Genomic DNA, 1766 nt, shown 5'->3' on the forward strand with positions numbered 1-1766 from the left:
GCCTCTCTGAAAAGGTGGCATTTCAGTGGCACCTTAGTGACAAGAAAGAAACACCATACAAAGCTGGTCAGTTTAACAGATTAGTGCAAAAGTCCGTTGATTTGTGCAAAAGCAACGAGCCTGTTCAAGGAGCAGAAAGAAGACCAGTGAAGCCCCACAAGAAAGTCCAGGCTTCGGAGGCCAGGGTCATGAGTTTGGATTTTATTCAAAGTGCAGTGGGAAGTTTCTGAAAAGAACTAGGAAAATATGATGACATGACATTTTACATTTTTAAGTAATCACTCTGGCTACTGTGTAGAGGATGGATTTGTAGTGGGAGCAAGAGTGGAAGCCAGGAAGCTAGGGAGGAGGCCTTTCTATTGAACAATAGGGGAGCTTGGGGCAAAGGTATGCTTTTGGTCACCAGCAGAGCCTCCCCTACCAGAGGCCACTCCTCCCTCAACCACATTTCAGGCATTTCGTAGGACCCTGAGAAAAACACAAAAACAACTGCCAAATACCTGTCTAGCATTGCCTATGTTTTCCCAGATCTACTTTTCCAAGTACCTTCTCTGCGTATTGTATACACAAAAGGATGGAGGATGAGGGAGGGTATGGGGGAAGACAGGAGGCCAACTTACTCCCAAGTTTTTCTTTAAAGATAGAAAAAATAATTTTCTAAATTGGGGGCACAAAATTAGAATGACCCCATCCAACCCAGCTCTACAGTTAGGCAGACACAGACTCAAGTCCTGGCTCCACTACTTATCAGCTATGAGACCTCACTTTACTTCTCGGCACCTCAGCTTCCTGATCTCTAAAATAGAGTTTGTTTATGGTATTTCAGTGGGGATTTACTGAAATCATGCAAGTAAACCACATTGTTTGTTGCTAGGTAAAACATAGGCATGTTCTTCCCCCGCGTGAAAACTTGGCCCCAGGCACAGGTTTCTAATATAGTCAGAGCAGATGTCTTCGTTGCCCTTCACTGCGATTCAACCCCGCCATTCTTGAGCAAGCCTTTGAAGCCCATCCAATCTTAACAGAACTGCTTTTGTGGGTGAGACATCTCTAAGAAGTTCAATTGTGCTTTGGACCAAAATCATTTGCCATTCTTCTGTTCCTAACACACAGGTCTCTGTGTGTTGATCTAACCAATTGGTAGTGTTTTGAGTAATACATCATGAGGCCAATGGCGCCTTAACGATGTATTACATTAATATATCATCAAAGCCATGGCATTGTTATGATATATTACTTTAATACATCATTGGAGTGCCACAGCTTTAATGATGTATTACTCAAAACCATAGCAACAGCTAGAAAGATCAAGATAAGTTTTGTATTTTTAAAACTTATTCTCAGTAAATATAATTTTTTTTTAAGTTTCCACAATAAAATATGTGTTCAAATGAAATAGGAGGATGCAAGGCCTCCTGATAAGTAAGCATCGAGATGCTTCCTTGGTCATCCTCCTCCCACAGGTACTACGTACCTGGCTCATAAGTTCATTTTAAACTACTTTATCCAAATCTCCTAAAAGTAATATTGCTACTGAATTTATGATTCTATAAGTGTCCCAGGGATCTCCAATTGAATGTTACAGCTGCCCATTTATAGAGCAGTTGTTTTTCCAATGGTAGCTTGAGCATTTTCTACCCACCTTTCCAAAGGATTCTACACTGTCCAGGCCAAAATGTCCTTCAAGAAACTCTTGGGCAAGTTTGATTTTTTGTATAATAAGATGTCTGAATCCCCTGTATCTCTAACTTCTCCTCCTTGTTGGC

This window comes from Macaca fascicularis, chromosome 1 (assembly GCF_037993035.2).
Source record: "Macaca fascicularis isolate 582-1 chromosome 1, T2T-MFA8v1.1".
Classification (NCBI taxonomy): domain Eukaryota; kingdom Metazoa; phylum Chordata; class Mammalia; order Primates; family Cercopithecidae; genus Macaca; species Macaca fascicularis.